This window comes from Orbicella franksi, chromosome 2 (genome assembly GCF_964199315.1).
Source record: "Orbicella franksi chromosome 2, jaOrbFran1.1, whole genome shotgun sequence".
In the NCBI taxonomy this organism is placed as follows: domain Eukaryota; kingdom Metazoa; phylum Cnidaria; class Anthozoa; order Scleractinia; family Merulinidae; genus Orbicella; species Orbicella franksi.
The window spans coordinates 27,860,295-27,883,111 of record NC_138146.1 but is presented as its reverse complement, the minus strand read 5'-3'; the positions used below and the strand labels follow the sequence as shown (position 1 = coordinate 27,883,111).

Below are 22,817 nucleotides of genomic sequence, written 5' to 3'. Positions count from 1 at the left end.
CACTTGAAAGATTTTAAAGCAAGCTGCCCCATATAACTCCACTTCAAATCGATGTAGCCTATGCCTTTGTAAACCTGAGTTAGCCTCTCTGAATAAATGGAATGAACTGATAACTTCATGTAGACATGCACAGAAATTCATCCAGAAAAATGCTAAATTTTAACTTTTAAATCTTCTGTTGTTAGACAATAGTGACAGCGTTTATCTATAATTTCCAACGTTACTTTTTTTTGTAAAAGCATTCACTTATTGTAGCTATCATATTTCCAACGGTTGCATGTGTATTTCAAATCAGTGTAATGATGTAAATTCGTATTTGGCAATTTAATCTGATGAGTGCTGCACACAAGTTGTGTAGTACGAAACTAAAGAGTAATAACATGTCAAGTCAAATCTACAGCTGCTCAGTTCGTCATCTGTTATAATCACGCTCTAGTTTACTACTGAGCACTCTGAAAGCAGATCTGCAAATTACCTTGTTTATATATAAAATATATAGTGATTGACTAGTGAAATGCCAAAATTTGCTTGCCAATATAATTTTTCAAAAGCTCTTACAAAAATAAATCTTAAAAAGTCTCCATGGCCCCCTAAATAATCATAAATACATACATGTATCTTGTAAGCCAGGGTTTTTCCTCACAGGTTTTCCTTTTTTTCTTCAAGTAAGGATGCCAGGGATTACACATACATGTAAGGCATTACCAATTTTACTTCATCCTATGATTAAAATGCAATACGCGTAAAAGGTTAGTTAAGTTTATGTGTAAATCCACAGTGGAAAACCTCAAATCAAGCTTGCAGTACCAAGGAAAATATCATAATAAATCAATCAGTAAATTTTACACAGTAGTTTGATTAATGGTTTAATTCACCATCATTCCCATTGCTGTCCCTTTTGAAATCAAGGTTACATTAACTTCCAATGTATAGCTTCTGCTTGATAAAAAAAAAACATTTACAACCAGAGGCAATTCCATACATCTTAAGCAAACTTTTTAACTGAACTTTACCCTGTACGCACAAGACAACCCGAGAAGACAACAATGGCTTACGTTTTACCTGTTGTTGTTGACTCGTACCTCCGTATGTATCGATGTTTTCACCGGCTGTATTTCACCAAAACTGCTTGAAATCTTCCACAGAGAAGAAGTGAAGGTAAACTGAATTTTGTCCGCCAAAGTAGAGTTTTTAAGCAGTGAAAAAGGACCAAGAGATCGATGTAAGTTTCGACATTTCACACCTTTCAAAAAGGACGCCAACAAATGGCGCGAGAACCGAGAGAACCTGGTATCTAATGTGGAAAACCGCTGATCCGTGCTTGTTGAAAGTCGGGCACTCAGAATGCCGATGTCGGTCGTTTCTCCCATTTCGTTACAAGTCGTTTCGAAAGACATTTAAAGTCAATAGATCGTTTTCACGTGACGTCATCACTTTCTAAAATCCAAAACTAAAGAGCCACCAAAATTTTTATCCTTATCAGGCATAAGAGGCGGCATATTTATATCTGTTTACAATTTTACAGCTCAATAGCGTGCTTCGTTTGGAATCCAGAGAATTTTGACTTTCAGGGTTATGGAGGTGCGTGACACAAGGCTACGATCGAGTTTGTCGAAAAATGTATACATATCTCATGATTTTGAGCCTTTTTAGAAGTTAGAGCATTATGAAAAGTGTTTATGTAAGTGCTTGTTTGATCAGTACTGATAATCAGTCGCCTAGATAGCCAAAGTAAGTTCCAAATGTTTACACTATTTTCCGGCCACCATATCTCGGGTGTACCACGGAGGTACACCAACATGGCGTTTTCATACTAGGCTCTGTAAATATCTGCGAAACATTTCGACGAATATCTGAAGTTTGGGGAAACGCACAGGCCTAAAACTTGGAGAAAAGTCTTATTTAGTTATCTTCTATAACATCATAACTTCATAGCTTTTTCCACTGGATAGTTTTCGATTTATTTTTTTATTGCGTGACAGTAACCTCGAGGAAAAAATCTGATTAAAGTGTTTTCGTCTTCGTATACGTTTTGTGATTTCTTGTTCAAACGTAATGGAATGTTGATATGATGGCAGGGAGTCCACTGAGGAAGCTATTGGGCCGTTATTTAGGAGTTTCGTTGCCTTGCGGGATCCGGAGTTAAACTCATCCCACAGAGAAAAGATATTTGTCTTAAGGTCTCGGGACTTTCTCCGCTGAATACACCAAAACTTCTCCGACACGAGCTTGATTCCTCTTACTAACCAACAACCTCGTTCCCAGGGTCTCTCATCTTACCGCCCCCCGGAAGCGAGCGAGGAGAGACCCTGGTTTGGTCTGGTCACGTGCCACTTTGACAATTGAGAACATCGGGGAGGGGTCCTCTGTAATCAGCAATTCGTCGCGTTAGGCTTTGTCGAATGCAACGTGCTGCGACTGCTATTACCCGCGGCGTTTATCAATACTTAGCTTTCAGGCTGAAATTTCGAATAATATCTATTCCAACGTTTACCTGAAGGTTAAGCAAGTCTGTCTCGAGGCAATTTAGTGGTTGCGATTTTCAGTGTTGCCGTCTTACCTACTGGATTTTATGGAAAGTCAGTCATATTCCAACTGGAGACGTCGAGCGGCGCAATTTCATCCCGTAGTAATTGTTCTTTCTCCTTTGAATGCACTCGATCAAATTGATGCAAAAAAAGAAGAATGTCTCTAGGAAAACGTATAGCTTCCTCAAAGTAAAGCTACGGCAGTCTCTGAAGAAAAGCTGGACAAAGATAAATATGATATTCGTGCAACGCACTGTGCTTGAAAACAGTTCTAATCAAATAGCCGGGTCCGGCGTCACCTGCGGCGTCACAATATAGAATGCAAGTAGGCAAATATGTTCACGGAATATTTTAATCTTTGTCCCTGGAGAGCCAATACTGAGAACCTTAAAACATAACTTGCAATAGAAACGAACCTAAACAAAGTATAAGCTACAGAGGTGTCAAACTCTGAGAAGCGACGTGCAGTTAAGAGCGGAAACTTTACAGACCTGCGACCTTTAAAAATATGCTGTAACACAATCAAACGACTCTGCTCCACCTATAATTTTCATTTCTTCTAATAACACGGCATAAAAAGTGCCCCTCAGAAACACGCGTGAAGCAAAGATAGGTCGAGAGATCGAAAATTAAACGATAATGTGCACATTTGTCACGAACCGTTGGAGTCACGTACACTTCTTTGTTAACGACACAATAAAAATTATATTTTTCTATTTCTAGCCTCCTTTCGGTCGAAGATAAATCCAGTTTATCGGCAACGACCGCGAAATGCATACCGCGACGAGTTCGTTGTATTATCCTTCGCGCTCTGCAAAGTTCGGGGCGCCGACGGCGCGGTGACACTTCAATAAATGTTTTCACCCTTTCGCTCCTTTCGAAGTGACTTTGGCTTTCAGTGATCAATTAAAAGGCCCTGAATTCTCTAAAATTATTTAATCGCCGTTCACAAGACCTACACTTCATTCTGAGGTAAAAATGAGTCAAAGATCTTCTATACACAGCCTCGGCCGCGATGTGCATTCGCATTCTTGAGGAGATTTTTACAATATGTAACGTCCTTCACTAAACCATACAACCTTCAGCGACTTGAATTTCCGCTATCAGATGATGGATAAGTTTTCCCCGGCGTTCGCAGAAGTCGGTCAAAACCGAATGAGGGGAATTCGAAGTTACGACAAAGTGTGTAAATTTCTTGACTCAAGCAAAACACATGCGCTGCGCCGACAACATGAACCAAAAAAGTACAATAGGCCCTTTGCAGGATCCGGTCACATGGTACGGAATTGATTACGCTGGGACGCAAGTTGCGCAGTGGGACTTCCAAAACAAAGGAACTCGTACCAGTCCAGTCCGACTTTCCTTTGTTTTGGAAGTCCCACTGTGTAACTTGCATCCCAGCGTAATTAATTCAGTATCATGTGACCGGATCCTGCAAAGGGCCTATTGTTCTGGTCAACGAAATGAATACACGGTCGTGCTCCTGCCGTATGCCCAAATTCGATAAGAATATTCCAGGTCTACGTCACGGTTGTTCACGCGATGAATACTCTAGAATTCTGTAGCTTTGACGTCAAGACCACGTATTCGAAGATAAACGTATACACGCGCAGATCGCGCATACTTTGAATTCAGTCTAAATTTTGCTTCCAGGAGAATACTATGCACCCGAACTGTTGCCGTTCTTTCATAAATTTTCTTTTACAAAGGGTTCGCCATCATCCTCTAGGAGTACGACAGATGTGTGGTATACTTTAACGAAAATCCACGAACGATTATGAACGGAGCGTATTCCACCATATTCGACACGAATATTCCAGGTGTACGTCACGTGTTGTGTGCGGCTTGAATACTCTAGAATTCTATTGCTTCACAATCACATATTCGAGTCTACAATACTCTGGAATATTTTGGCTTTCACGCAGTATATATCGTTCATTTTAAGATAATGATAGAACTAATTAATAGCACTCATTAAAACAGTGAATTTTTTTCATTTTTGTAGTGCATCTGATGAAAACAATTCCTCCTTATATCGGAAACTGGAAAACAAAACATTCGATGTCCTTCTGATGATACATGCTAACAACCCAACCTTGCATGCTTTTATATTGTCATTTCACAGTTGCAATTTTAATCTGCTTTACCAGAAACTCTAAAACTAATTGCGTCGACCGGGAATCGAACCCGGGTCAACTGCTTGGAAAGCAGCTATGCTCACCACTATACCACCGACGCTTTGATGAAAGATTGTAATCTAAAAAGAAACCAATTTATTTATAATGAAACCTGCATTGTCAGACCAAATGATCACATGGAGAAAAAGCTCTTATCTGAAAACTCCATTTTATAAGTCTATCTGATCCGACCAACGACCACCTTGTTTGTTTCTTTATGAATTTACTTATGAGGTAAATGACATTAAATTATACCTATTAAAAGAGATCAGTGTTTGTTTCATAGTTGGAACTCACCCAGTGATCGCGACCGTTAATGCCACTACATCTTTAAGGCGCAACGCAGGTCGCATTAACGGACTTGCACGGTATTTTTTTTTCCTGTTTATTTGCCAATACAGGAGCACCTGAATTGGTGATCGCACTTTGTCATACAGCTTTAGAGCGACGCTTCCAACCATCATTTCTGTCCCCGGGAGGGGGATACTCCCAGAAAAACTAGGTGAGGCTGTGCAGACCGTTTCTCGAAACCCTTGCACTGTTTAATAAGTCTAAAACTGGTGATTTTCGCTACCCTATTTATGACCTGACCAAAAATTAGATACCCTATTTAAGACCTGACATTTGAATCAGTACTCTTTTTCAGAACTGCCTTATATAGTGAAAAAGTAGCTTCTTCTAAAAAAAAAACATACCCAATTCAAGACGAGTGCAAAACCATACCCTATTTGCGACCAAATTAAAATGGCCAAAATCCATAACCTATTTTTGACGAAAACTGCTAAAAAACCATACCCTTTGGGGTCAAGCATACATACACAGCCACTATTAGGGAGTAGCCCCCAGGTTTTCTGTGACGCGAAAAATGACTTTCAGGTCCAAAATGTACATTTCTCATGTAGCGTCGGTGGTATAGTGGTGAGCATAGCTGCCTTCCAAGCAGTTGACCCGGGTTCGATTCCCGGCCGACGCAAGTCCAATTTTGTTAGCTTATTTGAATAAGGACAATAATTGATTCTTGTTTTATGCTTTTTACTTTTAGAGGTAATCTGGACTTTTTTAAATAGTTCTCTGGTTTCTGTCAGTAAGCAGTTTAACACGTGTTCCTCATCACATAGTCTCATTCACATGGACACTAGCATGGACCTTATTTATGGTACTTATAATCAGGTAAGTTAGGTCATTTCGTTCACATTCCTTTATCGGCGGGAGTGTTTACTCGTTTGCGTTCTCTATGTACCGAACATAAAATCAAGTCATAATCTATAGCGCTACTTTCTCTCGACAGGACTCCAAGTCTGACACAAACTTAACTACAAAGGTAGGATTAAAATACTTATTTTAATGTTGAATATTAACTGCACCAGGAGCCATGAGCCTCAGTTAACGTTCCTTTGTTTGTTTGTTTGTTTGTTTGTTTGCTTGCTTGAAAAAAAAGTAGAAATTGGGTAAGATGGGAAAAGCCCAAAATCTTAGGATTCAGTTTTTACAGTTGTTTCCTCAGTAAGACAGAAGAAAAAAGAAATACTGCGTCGGCCGGGAATCGAACCCGGGTCAACTGCTTGAAAGGCAGCTATGCTCACCACTATATCACCGACGCTTTGATGTAAGAACGAACTAAAAAAAAATATTGATTCTCATTCAAATCTGGAGAGAGCAAATGTTCACATGGTACATCAGCTCTTATCTGAAATCCCCTTTTAATGAGACTACCTCCCTGATCCGACCAACGACCCCCTAGTTGTCCTAGTTTCTTTCGTTATGAAATTTCTATTCTCTTTCTTACCTTCTCACCTTCCCCCCACCCCACCCCCCGAATAATACGACCTCTCGAAGAAGCGTAATAAGATGCTTGAGTCAAGAAAAATGAAAATCAAACAAGAATTGTAACAACAGGTAACAAAATGTATTTCATTTGGGTCAACTGTTATGCCAACAACAGGAGGAACCTACGGGAATTAAAATATCAATTCAATTATACTTATTAAAAGAGATCAGTGTTTGTTTCATAGTTAGAACTCACCCAGTTATCACGTCGTTAATGCCAATACAATTTTTTTTTAAGGAAAACTAAAAAAATCTGAAACTATAATATATCGAAAAATAAAAAGTTATCTCATTTACCTAGGTCCCACCGAGATTTGAACTCGGATCGCTGGATTCAGAGTCCAGAGTGCTAACCATTACACCATGGGACCCTGCACAGTTTGTGAGATTAAATTTGTTAGAATATAGCAAATTACGTCAAGCAAAGGTAAATCGAGACCGGCATGCTATTTCAATAGAATCTACTTTGAAGAAAACTGCTGAGGTTCTGAGGTCTGCTGCGGTGTTCGCCATGAATTTGTAGTTTATAAATAAGCGTTGAAAAAATGAAAATGTTTTCTGTTAAATTATTTAAAGTTAACTGCTCTCAACGCCATCTAAAGGTGTTCAACTTGGTAGAAACGAGTGATGTTCAGGTGTCAGCACTTTCCTCTTACTGTGTTATTACAAAAGAGCTACCCTCTTCAGTAGTAAACTCTCTTTATGAAAAAAAAAAATAGAAACACTGTCAGCAGGTTGTTAACAAAATACCGGTTCTAGTATAAATTGTTGTTCATTGAATTTTGGTCTTAATAAGGGACAACATAGGAACGAATTTTTCAGGTTAGCTTCATTTAATCATGTAAAATTTATTTTGCTATAAAAAGGTGTAATTTCAAATTGAATTACTTGGCAAATTTCTTCATTTATCGCGTGCAAGGTTCCATGGTGTAATGGTTAGCACTCTGGACTTTGAATCCAGCGATCCGAGTTCAAATCTCGGTGGGACCTGATGGGCATACAACTGTGATTCAAATAGTCCGTGTACATTTTGGTGTCCCAAACGCAAGACTTCATATTATTTTTATTAATACGTAGAGCCATTTTCAACTGAGTGTCGTAACTTGACCAAAACCAAACCAATTACTTAACAATTAGACCACTAATCCAATCTCAAACCGTAGTAAAGCCAAAACTAAAACCAAAGTAATTACCTGATTACATCGACACTCTTAACCGCTCTTAAGTCACTTGGTTTCAATTGGTACGAAGACGACCAGAAATGATTTTAAGTGCCTTAATTTTAACTAGGCCGGTGAAAGAGATCATTTCCATGGAGTCTTCCATATTTATAAAAACAACATAGCAATCTATATATCAAGGGATGAAAAAGCGTAAGATGTTAGGGATACAATGTATGAGACATTTTTGTTCCTCATGAGTTCAGGTCCTATGATATAATGCTCAACACTCTGAACACTTAATCCAGCAATTCCCAGTTCCCAAATCTCGGCGCGTTCTTGATACCAATACTTCTAATTTATAAATCTTAAGGCTAGTTTTAGTAATCGACCTGCTGTCATTACAGGAAACAGGACTACAATCTCACGTTCGTGTTCAGCACCGAAGACAGAACTAACACTGCTTAGGTAATATTTTCCACTCTAACCTTAAATAAGCCACTCCCTTAACTATTTCTAGCACAAACAAGTTTTGTGGTTTCTTTACATACCTTTTACTTATGTAACGAATGTTTTCCCTTTGCGCGCCAGGAAAACAATCAATTTTCAGAAACACTGATTTCGGCGGGAGTGTTTACTCGTTTGCGTTCTCTATGTACCGAACATAAAATCAAGTCATAAGCTATAGCTTTTCTTTCTCTCGACAGGACTCCAATTCTGACACAAACTTAACTACAAAGGTAGGATTAAAATACTTATTTTAATGTTGAATATTAACTGTACCAGGAGCTATGAGCCTCAGTTAACGTTTGTTTGTTTGTTTATCGCTTGTTTGTTTGTTTGGAAAAAAGTAAAAATTGGGTACAATGGAAAAAGCCCAACATCTCAGGATTCAGTTTTCACAGTGGTTTCCTCAGTAAGACAGAAGAAAAAAGAAATATATACTGCGTCGGCCGGGAATCGAACCCGGGTCAACTGCTTGGAAGGCAGCTATGCTCACCACTATACCACCGACGTTTTCGTGTAGGGATGAACTGAAAAAAAATATTGATTCTCATTCAAATCTGGGGAGAGCAAATGTTCACATGGTACATCAGCTCTTATCTGAAATCCCCTTTCAATGAGACTACCTCCCTGATCCGACCAACGACCCCCTAGTTGTCCTAGTTTCTTTCGTTATGAAATTTCTATTCTCTCCCCCACCTTCCCACCTTCCCACCTTCCCCCACCCCCCCCCCCCTCCCGGATAATACGAGTTCTCGAAGAAGCGTGATAAGATGCTTGAGCCAAGAAAAATGAAACTCAAACAAGAATTGTAACAACAGTTAACAAAATGTATTGCATTTGCCTCAACTGTTATGCCAACAACAGGAGGAACCTACGGGAATTAAAATATCAATTCAATTATACTTATTAAAAGAGATCAGTGTTTGTTTCATAGTTAGAACTCACTCAGTTGTCACGTCGTTAATGCCACTACAATTTTTTTTTAAGGAAAACTAAAAAATCTGAAACTATAATATATCGAAAAGTAAAAAGTTATCTCATTTACCTAGGTCCCACCGAGATTTGAACTCGGATCGCTGGATTCAGAGTCCAGAGTGCTAACCATTACACCATGGGACCCTGCACAGATTGTGAAATTAAATTTATTAAAATATAGGAATTTACGTCAAGCAAAGGCAAATCGGGACCGGCATGCTATTTCAACAGAATTTACTTTGAAGAAAACTGCTGAGGTTCTGAGGTCTGCTGCGGTGTTCGCCATGAATTTTATAGTTTTTAAATAAGCGTTAAAAAACTGAAAATATTTTCTGGCAAATTATTTAAAGCTAACTGCTGTCATCGCCGTCTTAAAGTGATGTTGAGGTGTCAGCACTTTCCTCTCGCTGTTAAAGGAGCTGCCCTTTTCAGTAGCCAACTTTCGTTATAAATAAATTATAAACACTGTCAGAGGTTCTTACCAAAATACTGGTTCTGATAAAAATTGTTGTTCATTGAATTTTGCTCTTTATTAAATCCATTTTGAAATCACTGGTTATCCTTGCAATCTGATTGGCTCTTAATGGTGCGATTTATTCACGAATCGCACTATTTTTTGCTCCAAATCGCATCTTTTTCTCAGCCAATGAGAATGGGACACTAAAACAAAACAACCAATCAGTTTTCAAGGCTTTTTTAAATTAACCAATCACATTGCAGGAAAATGAAAGACAAGAAAAGCCGTTGTTTGGCAAATTTGGCAACTTTTGTTGCCAAAACTTCGCTAAGTTTGAAAAATGGATGAATTTAATTACGTACAGTATCTAAATGATGATGACCAGCTCCTCCAGGCTGAAAATCAAATTTTCCGGGAGTCGTTTCCAACTTTCAGTATAGTTTATGACGATTATATTGGCCATATTTCTTTACCATCTACTGAAGAAGCTCCTTGTGATCCCGAGTCCAGGAAAACAGAAACAAACGAAGAAAACACAGCAACAAATTCAGAGGCAACTAATGAAGTAGACGTCTCGAGGTTTCCTGTAGTGTCAAGCGATGAAATACAAGAGCTGAAGTCTGTTGCAGTGAATAAAAATACGTCCCGCTCTACAAAACAGTGGATGAACGTGTTCCAAAGCGGGGCAAAGTCCCGCCATCATGAAAATGTCAGCATCGAAACAATGTCGCCGGAAGAATTAGACAAGGTCCTGACGAAGTTCTACGCCGAAGTGAAAAAAAGGGACGGAAATGATTACGAGCCAGAATCACTGAAAATCATGCAAAGTGCGATTGAACGTCATCTAAAGGACAAAAACTATCCACTGAGTATCGTGCGATCGAGAGAGTTCCATAACTCACAAGAAGTCCTCAACGCGAAGGCACTTTCTCTGCGCCAGCAAGGAAAGGGTAAGAGACCAAACAAAGCACAGCCACTAACACCAGACGAGGAATCTGCCCTGTGGGAGAAAGGTCAGCTGGGGGATTTATATGGAAAGGTACTGACCAATGTGAACTTTAAAAACTTGACTGAACAACTTGGCTTACGCGGTCGCCAGGAACACTACGACGCGTACGTGGAGGACCTTGTGACAAGACAGCAAGAAGATGGCACTGAAGTCGTAGAGTTCTGCGAAGGTCCAACCAAAACACGAAGCGGTGGTCTGTCAATCAGGCGAAGAACTACACCACAGATTATGTACAGCACCGACGGCGGAAAAACCGATCCAGTGAGGCTCTTCAAGCTTTGGTTGTCTAACCGACCCGAGGGAATGAAGGACACAGGGCCTCTCTATCGGAGCATCATAAATCGTCCTCAGTCACCAGATGTCTGGTACACCAAAATTCGAATGGGACAAAACACCATCGGCAATATCATGAAATCCATGGCCTCCTGTCTCAAGACAAATAAGAAGTTGACGAACCACAGCATGAGGAAAACATTGGTGTCAAAACTGAAGAATTCTGGTCAACCGCGCAATGTCATGAAATAACAGGCCATGCTCGTGAATCTTCCTTAGACGACTACGATGAAATAAATGAGAACCAAAGAACTGTCTCACATAATCAGTGGATATATTCCGATATAAAGAAGGGGATAACGAAAAAAGTCCAAACGAGGTCTCCAACCAAACCAGTGCAAATGAAGCCTCAAATCAAGCACTTGCAGTCCAACGCCAACGAGCACCACTGGCTCCTACTCACCAACAACAAGGCTAAATACATCAGGCAATGATGGGCTTCAATCCTGGTTTTCAGCCAACTGGATGGTCCGGATTTCCACCAAGCTTTCCTTCGCAGTTCCAGTACCGTATGGCAGCCTTCACTTCTTCTGGCAGCCCCGTTCCATCAACCACAACAACAACAACAACAACCATCCCCGAGTTACACGGGTTTCACGTTCAATTTCTACTCCAAAGACGTCAATGACAAGTCAGAACCACAGAAGAAACGATTACAAAGGGCTTACATCATTGAGTCGGACGACGAAGATTGAACTTTCAAGTGGACTGTTTTGTTTTGCTAATGACTTGAGGAAATTTTAACCGCTTGAGATGGAACGTGTTTTTCCTCATTCTCGTCCCCAGAGTCTCCGTTTCTTTTGGTCACGAGGTCGGAGAAACGGAGGGCTCTGGTAGCAGCCATTACGGGATGTCCGTAATTCACGGACATCCGGTAACGCATGCGTAATTTTGGCCTGCGTATCTGCTCATGCTCAGAAACTAATCCTGAGGGAGGGGAGAGAGGAATAGAGTGTACTCTCCAGATGTAAACAGATCGGAACATTGACATGTGTTTTCACTTCGCTGAAGTTTAAATAGGTGATTTAAAGTTAAAAAGAGAGTAGAAAGCGGCCTTAAATGCCGTCGCCGCTTCAAACACAATTGCAAGCTTGTCTAATATTTAACCAACGGGTTTCGCTGCGCATTTTGTGGTGGACCGTCTAGAAAAATTCAGGGATCGATAGCTGTGTTCTTGTTGTTTCTTCTCTTCATATTCGGTAAAAAGGAGAAGTTTAAAGAGCGAGATGCAGTTGTTAAAGCTTTCAAGCAAAGTAATCAGGATACCACATGTATTACGTCTATCGATGACACGGTGAAATTTGTTTATGGACACACGGAAGCGTTTGTGGAAATCAGCCGTGGAAATTGCATCACTGACCAGAGGATTTAAATATACGCCGTGCTGATAGATAAAGGGAGAATCTTTCAATGGTAAGAACTTTTTACCTCCTGGTTATTTACATAGGTTTGTAAGCTGCAGCAGAATAAAAATCTGTTGAACTCGGCAAAGTTTTGTTGTACTGGAGTTTTGCTCATCTTTCCTTGCAAGGAATGTAATAAAGGTGCTCACTTTCATATGATCTATCGTGCCCTCATTTTTTCAAGTCACCCCATTCTGTTCTATTTTTTTTCTTTACAAAAAAGGGTCTTACACAATCATTTAACTGTCAAATTAAATCAATCAATCAACTTTTATTGTGCATTATTTACAGAATTAATTTACATGAGTATTATAATTAAATAAATATGAGAAGAGAAATCTATTTTGCATATGGCTATGGAAAGGAAAAAAATGTGCGTGGTAACCGGGGTATAGGGTAGAAATTGGCTTTTAAAGTGGTTACTACCATGTTAAGGTAAACGCAGTGAAAAAAAATAAAAGTCCTATGCCAGTTGCTATTGAGTGGTTATATATGTCTGCTGGGGGCTTCCATAATGGCTCTGCAGCAATTTTAATTAGCTTATTTGGAACATCTAATGATGATTTTTGTACATTCAGGCTTGAGAAAAGCCTGGTAACCTGAGCTTCTGTGACTGGAGACATCACAAAACTAGATATAGGGCTATTCCCACCATTTTCTCCCCCAACCCCCACTGCTTTTGTTGATATAATTTTTTTGTTCATTTTATACCTTTCAATCAGCTTATATAAAGCTTAATCTTTTGGGTGCTTTCAACAACAACAATAAAAACAATTTATTTCAGTATTCCCATATGAGTACATGGTGTTACAGTCGAACCTCGACTATCCAGACTCATTGGGACTAGACGAAATAGTCCGGGTAATTGAGGGTCCGGATAATCGATAATCTGAATGTTAATGAAGAACAAAACTTTTTAAATAAAGCAAGAGTTAATCGTGAAAAAATACTTTTACAAATCGCTTGGAAAACAATATGGTCTACTGTACATCTTGAACCACTCAACTCTGAGCCAATCTGAACTCATTTGAGTGTTCTTCATTAGTTACGAAGCGTGCAAGCACTGCTTTTGCACTTTAAAGGCAAAACAAACTCGCTTTTGACTGCACTTTTCAATGCTATGGTTTTAAAAAGAATATTGCTACGGATCTTGATCATGACTAATAAATATTCATGACAAAATTGGGACTAGAGAAAAAGTCCAGATAATCGAGAAATCCGAATACTCGAGGTACGGATAATCGAGGTTCGACTGCACCAAATATATAAATTTCGAATGCATACTTTCTACTTCTTGTGGTTGATCAGAACATCAACCACATAACTTTACTATTAATGATGGTTCTATCTCCATCTCCTTTTTTTCAGTATTATTTATTGAACTGCAAGAGCAACATTCCTATTTGAATTATCCATATATTGTTATCCTTCGAAGAATTTATGTCGCACTATTATAGTCTGAAAATTAACAAAGAATAGTAAATAATGGCAGGAAATAAATAATCTTTCAAAGGCTAACCAAAAGATTATGATATTTTTCTTATGGGGATATTAATGTAACTCTGTACACCTATAATGTTTGATTTGTTTTTAGTAGAGTTTCCACATTACATTTGGAAACCCACTAGTCTGATGATTCGTTCATCAGTTATATAAATAATAATTATTGCCTCCATATTTGTTCACAGTTATTTGCATTGATGATAAATTATTGTTATTTACTGATTAATGTTATCGTGAAGGAATAAAGTTTTGCTAATTGCAGTTGCTTCCTAACTAAAGTGGGGAGAGAGGAAAGGGCCTCAAATTTCAGCTATGGTTATCTATGGTTATTTTCCTTTACTCATCATTTCCACAAGTAAATTATTAAAAAAAAAAAAAAATTTGGGTGGAGGCTCTAAAGCAAACTAAACTCTTGCCTGACCACAAAAGGTTTGTTCGTGGGGGGAGACTATAGGGGACGTCTCAATAATTAAAGAGAGGGGAGCTAAAAAACAGATATTATATATATCTATAACAGCAGAAGCTTCTTAACAGGTACACGTAGTAACAGATACATACATAACAATCTGTGGAAGAAACAAACCAAATTTCATGTTCAGACCATTTGCTACATCATCCAAGTACATAGCAGAGTATTATAACACGGACCTTTGACTCATTTGGGCAATTTAATATCATTCAATACATTTTGGACTGCTAGAATCTGATCTGCTTGATCTTTCAGAGATAGAAAACTCACCTTCGGATTTCCAGTGCCACATTTGCTCAGCAACAGTGATATTTCTTCGTCTTTTCACCAGGCTCTAAGTTTCCTTTTGAGCTTTTCATAAAGGAAGAAAAACGTTTTTTGAAACCCACTGCCGGTTCGAATTTAATTTTATGATTTCTTGGGGTATGGTCAGCGACAAAGTAATTGTTGTATTAGCTGGTTGATTCTCAGAGTTTTAAACGTTTCTTCCCACCTTCTCCGCTGCTACAACAAAGGACGATGATTACGATCGAGAATTACATCGTTGCAGGCGATGTACTTCTTTGGTTACGTGGAGACTTTTACGATTCCTTCGGATCGATCGGGAATGGTCACCATTTGTTTTGCTTTTTTTTCGTAAAGCGCGCCTGTGTCAACTGAGCGAAGGTGCCGCCATTCGGGCCGGAAGTAAAATGGAATGCGTAGAGCTTTGTAATTTTCACTTCTGCTGCGCATTCATTTTTTGTCAGCCAATCAAAAAATTCGAATTTTTGGGTACATCAAGAGCTACTCGTCAACGACATTTTTAAGACGAGTAGCACTGGGGACGAGAATGGTTTTTCCTTCGTTACGCTCGAATGAGTTTTTGACACATGACGTTGACATGTAAGTCTTCATGTTTTCAAAATGAGATGTAAACGCGTTTCCGGTTCCGCTTTTTGACAAACCGGCTATTGGTTCAAGAAATACTGGTACTGGGCTATTAAATTGTACGATTTCAAAATGGATGTAATAAAGTGGTAATTGAAATTCGGGTCGTGCTATTTTGGTCTGAAATCATACTTGTGATTTCAGACCAAATTGCACTCCACTCAGTTCAATTACCATTATTAATAAGGGACAAGATAAGAACATATTCTTCAGTTTAGCTTAATTAAATGATATAAATTATATTTTACTATAAAAAGGTGTACTTTCAAATTAAATTACCTGCCAAATTTCTTCAGGTATCGTGTGCAAGGTCCCATCGTGTAATGGTTAGCACTCTGGACTTTGAATCCAGCGGTCCGAGTTCAAATCTCGGTGGGACCAGATGACCATACAACTGTGATTCAAATAGTCCGTGTACATTTTGGCGTCCCAAACGCAAGACTATTTATTACTTTTATTAATACGTAGAGTCATTTTCAATTGAGTGTCGTAGCTTGACCAAAACCAAACCAATTACTTAACAATTAGACCACTAATCTAATCTCAAACCGTAGTAAAATTAAAACAAGTGTGTTCAGTAAACCTTTGAACATTTCATAGCCGTCCACTGCAAAATGACCGCGAACACGAACAATGAGTCCAGCTGCTAATTTTTCGTATTTCCATTTAGAATTGAACGCTGTCATTGCATATGTGTAGCCTTAACGAGGTTTTAGAGCCATAGCCATTCTGGACAAATTCAATTTTACAAGGAGTTGTCCTCGTATTCTGTTTCCATAGCTTTCAGTTCTCGAAGATCTCGCCACTTAATTGACCTCAAATCTAAATGTTGCAGAAACAATGATATCCGATGGAATAACATTGAAAGTTGTGATGTTTTAGGCGGCGAGGTACCGGAAGTTGTTTTTGCTCGTAGGCATTTTTAGACGGTAGACGTTGTCGACGAATTTGAACTACTACCCTTTTCGCTACAACATGTAATATTAGATGGCAGACAAAACCTTAAACGAACGTCATCAATCAAGGCTTAATCTGGTTACTGTAACTCAAGATACACAATGCGAACGCGTATTTTAATATATAACTGTATGTATAGCATAAATTACAAAGCCGTTACAGAACACAAGAGTGCATCTAAAGAATGTTTGGCCAACTAGCATATTATAGCCTTAAACTGAGGTATGTCCGCCATTTTCAATAATCAAATCCAGCCGGTGTCAGGAGTTCGTTTGTCCGGTTTCGCTATGACGTCAGTGTTTTTTCATTGGCTCACAGCCAAGCCTTTTGTTCTTTCGCTTTATAAGTGCGACACCACCTGGATAGTTGGACGGTCAGTTCACTCCACTGCAGTATACCCATCTCTCTCAATCTCTCTTAAAACAATACCTCCTAAATATATAATCAAGGGTTCTTCCTAAACCGCACCTCTTAATATCCCCTCAAGATATCCCCCAAAGTCTGCATTTCATTATTCCCCTACGTATACCTACGCATCCTACATCTCATTAGTCCTCCGCATATACCTACACAACCTACATCTCATTAACCCCCTAAATATACCTACACCGCCTACATTTCATTAATCCGCTGCATATACCTGCACAGACTAAAGCTAGATCTCATTAATCCCCCACATATACCTAAACAGCCAACAAACAAGTTTCCGGATTTTTTTACATACCTTTTTCACACTTATTTATAAATTACAAACTCATGGCGAACACCGCAGCAGACCTCAGAACTTCAGCAGTTTTCTTAATCCTAAATTCTAGTGAAATAGCATGCCGGTCTCGATTTGCCTTTGCTTGACGAAAATTTCAATATGCTAACAATTTCATTACCTAATCAATGCAGGGTCCGATGGTGTAATGGTTAGCACTCTGGACTCTGAATTGAACCAGCGATCCGAGTTCAAATTTCGGTGGGACCTAATTAGATGAGATAACTTTGAATCCTTTTGATATGTTATAGTTTCAGTCTTCTGTTTTTGTTTTTCTTAAAAAGTTTGTAGTGGTATTAACGACGCAATAACTGGGTGAGTTTTAACTATGAAATAAGTAAATGAATAAATAAACAAACTAAATAAAGCTGCACAATAACTAATGGTATTACAAAGTAAGAAACTGTAAGCAAAGAGGTCATCTGCTTTTGTGACGAGCTCAGCTGTGTATCGTCCAGGATATTCAGTAGATCAGAAAAATTGTGCACAACGTAGCTGTGGCGTATTAGCAGTTTTTTGATGGAATTAACTGTTGAGCCACAATAACGTTACAGAAAGTGAAGAATGATCATCGCAGTTAATTTTCCAATTTAAGCAATTGGAAAGAAGAAGCCTGAAGAAGCCTGAAAAAATCAGGGCTTCAATTAAATCTATTTTTCACTTTAAGATAATAGAAGAACTGATCAATGGCAAAAATTAGAAGAGTCAATCATTCGTTGCACTGCATCTGATAAAAATACTTCTGTCCTTACATCAGAAAATGGAAAACAAAACGATAAATGCACCCAGAAGAACAAGTTTCGCTGCTCTATGTTCTTTACCCAGTTGTTTTCAACAACTTAAAGAGTCAAATTTTTCTGCTTTTGCATGCTTTGACACGCACACAAAAAATACTTGCGTCGGCCGGGAATCGAACCCAGGTCAACTGCTTGGAAGGCAGCTATGCTCACCACTATACCACCGACGCGATGTTTGCACACAATGAGGGAAGCAAGTAAATAATTTTTTTTATTATTATTAGTACTTAAATTTTATATTTTTCTCATCAAAAGTCACTCTCGTTCCCAGGGTTTTCAATCTTCGCTTTTGCGGTAAAAAGTTGTACTAACGTAACTCTAGTCTTAAGAACATCCGTGGAGAACATGCATGTATTATAAATTTCAGCAAGCACTGGTTTCATTGAATTGAAGTCGTTTTGAAGATGGAAATTTGATACATGGTTTTTTTTTCTGTTAAAAACTAGTATCTTTAGTTCTCTCTTGGTTCCTGCAAGAAAAATTGTTGAGACTTGCGCTAAAATATAAAAAAGTATTAGAAGGTCCAACCAAGATATGAACTCGGAATGCAGGATTCAGAGCCCAGATTGCTATAAGGATCCATGGGAACCTGTTCACATTAAAAATGCAAAAACAAGAAGTATAAAAACAAAACACCTTTGTTTTAACCTTAGGGAACTCATGAATATAGGTGATTGCTTAAAAAAAAAAACAATGAGTAATAAGAAATAGCAATAACGGAATAACTAGCTCTTTAAAGTGACAGGCGAATGCATAATTAATTAAACATAGATGGTTATTAAATAATTGTTCTAGAGCGTTGAAACTAATTGCCGAAACCATATATGAATTTCTGGTGGACAATAAAGGCAAGAGGAAAAAGATTCCATTCAATGAAGGTCAGAATAAATCTGCCAACAGGTTATTATTCAGTTTAACTTCTCATCATGTCAAACTCCTTGTTCTTTCTACTATTTTCTTCTGAATATCCCTCCTTAATAGGCCATATTCGTATTCTCGGTATTGGACTGGAACTAGCTTGCAACTGAGGCTAATGTGGGGAGCCTTTTCAAATGCAAATGAAATAAATCGCTTTTTAGTGATATTCCCCCGCATGAGCCTCCATTGCAAGCTAGTTCCAGTCCAGGTCTTCTAAATGAAACTATAATATATCGAAAAGAAAAAAATGTCCGACGTAACCAGGTCCCACCGAGATTTGAACTCGGATCGCTGGATTCAGAGTCCAGAGTGCTAACCATTATACCATGGGACCCTGTACAGATTGAGAATTAAATTTGTTTAAAAAATCGGAAATTACGTCAAGTGAGTATTCTTTGATCTGAATTAAAAGTAGCTTCATTTCAGTCTCAGTGTTAAAAACGCAAACCGGGACCGGCATGCTGTTTCAATCGAATTTGGTTTTGTTTTTAACCACTCCCTTGCCTTTTTAAGCTTGATTATTACTTTATACTTGTTGTTTGTCTGCTGTTGCGAACAGTTACTGTAAAAGTGTATTTGTTTTGACCGGACCTTCACCGTATAAGTAAACCTGTATTTAGTTTCATGAATAATCCTATACACGGTCCCGTGGTGTAATGGTTAGCCCTCTGAACTCTGAATCCAGCGATCCAAGTTCAAATCTCGGTGGGACCTCACGTTTCATTTTCAGAGTAAATATTTACTTTAATTTTAGGCCATCATGGTCGTGTTGTATAAAGCGCGAAATTTTCTGCCTTATAATTATGACCGTAGCATAGGAGAGTATAAAAAATATTAATCTTAAATAGCAAGGAAAAAATTCTTTTTCTATCAGGTGTTATCAAACACAGCTATTTTTAGTTCAACCAAAACCGGAAGAGACTTCTTATGATTTAAATTAAGTTAATTTTACTCAAAAAAGTTGCGTCGGCCATAAACAGCAGTTGTCACTAAATAATCAGCTTGAGAATATCTGCCAAGTTTGGTGGTTAATCGATGGTAATATTGATGAGGTTATAAAGAATTTAATGTACCAGCCTCGTTTTCATGTTGGCTCATATACGTCCGATTTTCAAACGTCCTTAAAACCCGTCCCAGCAAGTTGCAGAGTTGCCACCAAAACTTTTCATGTTTACTAGACCCTAATGAACACTTTTAGACTGGTGGCTTGCTTTCAGCACGAAATTCCCACGGGACTTAATTTTACGACATTTGCTTCCAGACTATCTTGTTTGATTTTCATTTTTCTTGTGTCGTGTATCTTATCAGACTTCTTCGAGAGGTCGTGTTACTCGGGGAAGAAGGGGCGAGAGAATAGAAAATTCATAACGAAAGGAACTACGACAACTTGGTCGGATCAGGGAGGTAGCCTTATTAATGGGGGATTTCAGATAAGAGCTGATTTACCATGCAAACATTTGTTCTGCCCAGATTTCATTAAAAATCAATATTTTTTTTCAGTTTTTTTTCCCTCATCCAAGCGTCGGTGGTATAGTGGTGAGCATAGCTGCCTTCCAAGCAATTGACCCGGGTTCGATTCCCGCCCGACGCAAGTCCAATTTTAGCAGTTTATTTGAATAAGGACAATGATTGATTTTTGTTATATGCTTTTCACTTCTAGAGGCATTCTGGACTTTTTTAAATAACTCTCTGGTTTCTGTCAGTAAGCAGTTTAACACGTGTTCCTCTTCACAAAGTCTCATTCACATGGACACTAGCATGGGCCTTATTTATGGCACTAATAATCAGGTCACTAAGCTAGGTCATTTCGTTTACAATCCTTTATCAGTGTTAGCTACTATTCTTCTCTTGGAACAGTATGCGCACGACTAAACTAAATGATTGGAGTTGTTTCAGTTAAGCTTATTTTTTTTGCATCGCTTCTCATAGCGTTCTAACACGAATACCGTTCTCACTATCTATTCTGTTGTAACAAGAGAAAATGATCTGTGTAGTTTGTTGTAGTTGGTGAGTAGCCCAGCAGTGTGCTGTTGTTAACACGATGGTGGCAACTTCTTTGCGTTTTCGAAGTGTCTGTCAAGCGGATTAAGCGTAAAGTTTTGAACGACTACAAAATTTGTACTAAAACAATTAAATTATTCATTCTCGATTTCTATGCGTGGTGGATGACTAGGAATGCGCCCCCGTCAACTATCACGTGATAGAAATCGAGAGCGAGTAATCTAATCAGAAAACAAGAGTTAGAGTTATCCTGCAAAACATTCGACAAAGAACTCCGACAACAAAAGACAGAAACAAAAATCAAATGCGGGGGCGGATCCAGGATTTTTCTTAGGAGGGGTTCACCCCTAAGGAACGGCGTAACTGACTGGTGAGGTAAACAAATTTTAAAAGCGAATACGAAGAAGAAGGCTTCATCTCAGGGGGTAGTTTGCGCAGCCCTAGCACCCTCCCCCTACATCCGCCCCTGAAATGACGGAAACGAAGTTTATTCCGCTCTATTTAGAAAAAAAATCCTTGCAAGGTCCCACCGAGATTTGAACTCGGATCGCTGGATTCAGAGTCCAGAGTGCTAACCATTACACCATGGGACCATCTACATAGAGAGGACGGAAAACTAGAAATTATAAGCAAAGTAAAATCAGTGTTTTATTATTTATAACCATAAAAATGTGTTGTAAATACTCCATTTTTAAACTTATAATACTTAGATCGTGCACAGGTAATTCTTTTCAAAGAAAATAAATTAATTTTTTTAACGCTTATTTATAAACTACAAATTCCCCCCCCCCCTTCCTTCCCCCCGAATAATACGACCTCTCGAAGAAGCATGATAAGGTACATGAGCCAAGAAAAATGAAACTCAAACAAGAATTGTAACAACAGTTAACGAAATGTATTTCAGTTGCGTCAACTGTTATGCGAACAACAGGAAAAATCTATGGGAATTAAATTATTTAATTCGATTATACCTATTAAAAGAGATCATGTGTTTGGTTCATAGTTAGAACTCACCCAGTTATCACGTCGTTAATGCCAGTACAATTTTTTTTAAGGAAAACTAAAAAAAAACTGAAATTCTAGGTAATATATCGAAAAGTAAAAATTATCTCTTGTAACCAGGTCCCACCGAGATTTGAACTCGGATCGCTGGATTCAAAGTCCAGAGTGCTAACCATTACACCATGGGACCCTGCACAGTTTGTGAGATTAAATTTGTTAAAATATAGGAACTTACGTCAAGCAAAGGCAAATCGGGACCACCACGCCACTTCAATAAAATTTATTTTGAAGAAAACTGCTGAGGTTCTGAGGTCTGCTGCGGTGTTCGCCATGAATTTGTAGTTTATAAATAAGCGTTAAAAAAATCAATTTATTTTCTGTCAAATTATTTAAACTAAACGCCGTCTTAAGGTGTTGAACTTGGTAGAAAAGAGTGATGTTGAGGTGTCAGCACTTTCCTCTTACTGTGTTATTACAAAGGAGCTACCCTCTTCAGTAGTAAAGTCTCTTTATGAAAAAAAAAAAATAGAAACACTGTCAGCAGGTTGTTAACAAAATACCGGTTCTAGTATAAATTGTTGTTCATTGAATTTTGCTCTTAATAAAGGACAAGATAGGAACGTATTTTTCAGTTTAGCTTCATTTAATCATGTAAAATTTATTTTGCTATAAAAAGGTGTAATTTCAAATTGAATTACTTGGCAAATTTCTTCATTTATCGCGTGCAAGGTTCCATGGTGTATTGGTTAGCACTCTGGACTTTGAATCCAGCGATCCGAGTTCAAATCTCGGTGGGACCTGATGGGCATACAACTGTGATTCAAATAGTCCGTGTACATTTTGGTGTCCAAACGCAAGACTTCATATTATTTTTATTAATACGTAGAGCCATTTTCAACTGAGTGTCGTAACTTGACCAAAACCAAACCAATTACTTAACAATTAGACCACTAATCCAATCTCAAACCGTAGTAAAACAAAAACTAAAACCAAAGTAATTGCCTGATTACTTTCGACACTCCAATGAAAACCGCTCTTAAGTCACTTAGTGTCAATTGGTACGAAGACGAACAGAAATGATTTTAACTGCCTCAATTTTAA

General features: G+C 38.4%; 14 non-coding genes and 1 pseudogene across 15 annotated transcripts; 6 read left to right on the top strand and 9 right to left on the bottom strand.

The window, feature by feature from the left end:
* Positions 1–4,694: 4,694 nt before the first annotated feature.
* Positions 4,695–4,766, bottom strand: Trnag-ucc (transfer RNA glycine (anticodon UCC)). Its single transcript has one exon. It is a non-coding gene; the product is annotated as a tRNA-Gly (tRNA).
* An 840-nt stretch (positions 4,767–5,606) lies between these two features.
* Trnag-ucc (transfer RNA glycine (anticodon UCC)) lies at positions 5,607–5,678 on the top strand. The gene has a single exon. It is a non-coding gene; the product is annotated as a tRNA-Gly (tRNA).
* Positions 5,679–6,233: 555 nt separating this feature from the next.
* Positions 6,234–6,305, bottom strand: Trnae-uuc (transfer RNA glutamic acid (anticodon UUC)). Its single transcript has one exon. It is a non-coding gene; the product is annotated as a tRNA-Glu (tRNA).
* A 526-nt stretch (positions 6,306–6,831) lies between these two features.
* Trnaq-cug (transfer RNA glutamine (anticodon CUG)) lies at positions 6,832–6,903 on the bottom strand. The gene has a single exon. It is a non-coding gene; the product is annotated as a tRNA-Gln (tRNA).
* Positions 6,904–7,450: 547 nt separating this feature from the next.
* Positions 7,451–7,522, top strand: Trnaq-uug (transfer RNA glutamine (anticodon UUG)). Its single transcript has one exon. It is a non-coding gene; the product is annotated as a tRNA-Gln (tRNA).
* A 1,115-nt stretch (positions 7,523–8,637) lies between these two features.
* Trnag-ucc (transfer RNA glycine (anticodon UCC)) lies at positions 8,638–8,709 on the bottom strand. The gene has a single exon. It is a non-coding gene; the product is annotated as a tRNA-Gly (tRNA).
* A 537-nt stretch (positions 8,710–9,246) lies between these two features.
* On the bottom strand, positions 9,247–9,318 carry Trnaq-cug (transfer RNA glutamine (anticodon CUG)). The gene has a single exon. It is a non-coding gene; the product is annotated as a tRNA-Gln (tRNA).
* Positions 9,319–9,704: 386 nt separating this feature from the next.
* On the top strand, positions 9,705–13,572 carry LOC145479054 (uncharacterized; annotated as a pseudogene). Its single transcript, XR_014048372.1, has 2 exons — positions 9,705–12,944; positions 12,981–13,572. The product of XR_014048372.1 is annotated as an uncharacterized LOC145479054 (transcript).
* A 2,015-nt stretch (positions 13,573–15,587) lies between these two features.
* Trnaq-uug (transfer RNA glutamine (anticodon UUG)) lies at positions 15,588–15,659 on the top strand. Its single transcript has one exon. It is a non-coding gene; the product is annotated as a tRNA-Gln (tRNA).
* Positions 15,660–17,893: 2,234 nt separating this feature from the next.
* Trnag-ucc (transfer RNA glycine (anticodon UCC)) lies at positions 17,894–17,965 on the bottom strand. The gene has a single exon. It is a non-coding gene; the product is annotated as a tRNA-Gly (tRNA).
* A 1,010-nt stretch (positions 17,966–18,975) lies between these two features.
* On the bottom strand, positions 18,976–19,047 carry Trnaq-cug (transfer RNA glutamine (anticodon CUG)). The gene has a single exon. It is a non-coding gene; the product is annotated as a tRNA-Gln (tRNA).
* Positions 19,048–20,232: 1,185 nt separating this feature from the next.
* Trnag-ucc (transfer RNA glycine (anticodon UCC)) lies at positions 20,233–20,304 on the top strand. The gene has a single exon. It is a non-coding gene; the product is annotated as a tRNA-Gly (tRNA).
* Positions 20,305–21,235: 931 nt separating this feature from the next.
* On the bottom strand, positions 21,236–21,307 carry Trnaq-cug (transfer RNA glutamine (anticodon CUG)). Its single transcript has one exon. It is a non-coding gene; the product is annotated as a tRNA-Gln (tRNA).
* A 527-nt stretch (positions 21,308–21,834) lies between these two features.
* Trnaq-uug (transfer RNA glutamine (anticodon UUG)) lies at positions 21,835–21,906 on the bottom strand. The gene has a single exon. It is a non-coding gene; the product is annotated as a tRNA-Gln (tRNA).
* A 538-nt stretch (positions 21,907–22,444) lies between these two features.
* Trnaq-uug (transfer RNA glutamine (anticodon UUG)) lies at positions 22,445–22,516 on the top strand. The gene has a single exon. It is a non-coding gene; the product is annotated as a tRNA-Gln (tRNA).
* Positions 22,517–22,817: the final 301 nt, after the last annotated feature.